This window comes from Penaeus vannamei, chromosome 23 (assembly GCF_042767895.1).
Source record: "Penaeus vannamei isolate JL-2024 chromosome 23, ASM4276789v1, whole genome shotgun sequence".
Classification (NCBI taxonomy): domain Eukaryota; kingdom Metazoa; phylum Arthropoda; class Malacostraca; order Decapoda; family Penaeidae; genus Penaeus; species Penaeus vannamei.
This window is the reverse complement of record NC_091571.1, coordinates 27,565,415-27,567,914: the sequence shown is the minus strand read 5'-3', so window position 1 is coordinate 27,567,914 and position 2,500 is coordinate 27,565,415. Positions and strand designations below refer to the sequence as shown.

At 36.4% G+C, this 2,500-nt stretch overlaps 1 protein-coding gene across 16 annotated transcripts in view; it reads left to right on the top strand.

The window, feature by feature from the left end:
• hyd (E3 ubiquitin-protein ligase hyd) overlaps nucleotides 1-2,500 on the top strand; it is a 44,505-nt gene that overhangs the window by 255 nt on the left and 41,750 nt on the right. The gene's annotated exons all lie outside the window — the stretch shown is intronic.

Sequence of the window (2,500 nt, the reverse complement as noted above, 5' to 3'; positions counted from 1 at the left end):
AAGAGCAACATGTTTTCAACGCCATTTTCTTGATTTTTTCGTGTTTCTTTTCCTCTCTCTTTTCATCGGCATTCTCAGAGTTAAGCCGCTGTGTTTTTGTATATTGAAAGGGGGGAAAGAGGGGGCGAAATCGGGAAGTATTAGAATGTTTCGGCAATTGCTTGTGTTATTTCGTGTAGTCGGTATTTTTTTTTTTTTTTAAGGCTTTCATATGGAAATTATTTTTCCTATTTTAGAGACACAATTTATAATTATTTTAATTCTGCTTTTACAAATTATGGAGGATGACTTGCAGAATCTTTGATATAATCTCCCATGAGTTGTAGCATATATTTAATTGTTTAATTATTCAAGTCTCATCTTTCATGCTTTTTTGCAGGAAAGTCTCCTTTATTAAGGAATATTTGAGAAAAGAATCCTTACATTACTTAGGGGTGTAACTTACTGAGGGAGACGCACAGAGATAGGGGGAAATGGACACCATCATCTTACAGAGCATAAGGAATACACTCATAAACTACACAGATACAGATGCAGCGGCCCAATTTTTACTGCCAAATGATGAACATATCCACTACATATCACCACTTAGAGACTGAGTCGACAGCACCCTTGTATAGTCAGAGTTCTTAATATCCGTTTTCAATAAGTTGGCATGATGTGCAGATAAACGGGGGTACATGGTGGCTTTACCTCCTGTTGAGGGAATATATAGGAGGTAGGAAAGGTTAGTTTTGGCCAGACTGTAGATTTTGGTATGCAATTATTTTGTCAAATTCTGTCCGCGCAAATGTAGTTTCTGGGTAACTTTCCGCGCACGCTTAGTTTTTTTAAAAATCATCTTCCACGTATAAAATTCTTTTGACCTTTCCACGCACTTGTTTTATCATCTGTCTGCAGATCTGTCCCTGCAAACGTAGACAAAATTATGTTTTCCGGGCATGAAAAAATGTAATATTCCCCGCGCAGGAAAAATACTCAACAGCCTGGAGTTTTGGGTTTGCATAATACCCTGGTTTGAGACTGTCTCTGGAGGGTGCCTTGCTCTCAGGAACAAATTCCATGTAGAGAATATACTTTTTGTTAGGGGTCTCATGCCGAAAGGCTGATAATGACCCAAAATGAAAATGTAAAAATTTTAAATATATCAGTTTGATATGCAAATTAATCCAGGGTAAACAATATGTGAAGCTAATATAATAATGAATTCTAAGGCATTGTAATTGTTGGAAATCGAACTTTATAAATCTCCCTTATGCATTTTTGCCTTGATAGAGCCTGGACCCCTTATTTGACGGGAAATGGGCTGGAAAGTCGGGATGCTCTGGCATGCTAGAAAATATATGATGGAGGATTATTAGTCTTTTCTGGAGCTTGAAGCATATTAGGCTGTGGTATCATTGTACTTAGCTGTATGAGTATAGGCCCGTGCACTTGATATTCATGGCCATATCTCATTTTGTGCTGATTGTATTCTTTCGAGACATTATGGTGAAAATTTAACTAAAGTATTTTTTGGTAATGGTCTTAAAGATGCCCCAGCACCTGCCAGAGACTAGCTGTGCATCTTGTAAATACCAGTAATTCCCCTCAGCATGCATTTTGAAAAAATAAAGCTTGTATATCTCCCTGGCAATTTAATTTTAAATAAGGAACCAGTCCAAACTCAAGCATGATTATACTTAGAAGTTTGTTGTCCTTTGCTAGAAACTAAACATTAGAGGCCTCGGCATTTACTTCACACTGTGCGATGGTAGATGCATAATTGTATGTTACCAATGAAAGTTTGGTTCTTTGTTATGGCTGGTTCTGTGTTATGGCAAGGAATGAGATTTGTACATTTACATTGTTACTGGATATGGCCTTGAAGTTATTGCAGAAATTCCTAAATATGCTTGTCTGTAAGACCAAAGGGGTATGCAATTTAGTAATGTATTGGTAATCATTAGGTTCTTTGAACATACTGCCACTGGGCACATGAAATGTTTAATGCAGTTTTATTTTGTGAAATATCTTCACCCATAGGTGGCTCCATAAGTACTCAGCCAACCAGGAGTCAAATAGACCTATGTAATCTCAATTGACTTCCACTTTCCTTGAGTTTTTGGGAATGTTTTTTCTAATGCTATTGATATTGATGCTGTTATTATAATTGAAATTATGATTATTAAACAGTTATTTCCTATACTAACAAGAATATGATATATAAAGAATATGCCTTAAAATCAAGGAAAAGGGTAAACAGGTGAGATAGGTATAACTTGTAATCGATTCCTTGAAGACTAAGGACTTGTGAAGCCATTTGTGTATACACAGTTACTAGACTAAACTTGGTTGGCATGGTATGTATGCTCATGCTGTTGCCATCAGCAATGGGTTAATCTGCATTATGGAGATCTCATGCAAATACACTGAATAATGTATTTTGTTCAAGTATTGGAATTGCTGATTAAGAGAAGCTTGCATTCTTAAGAACTAGATTGGTGACAAGGTGCTAAAC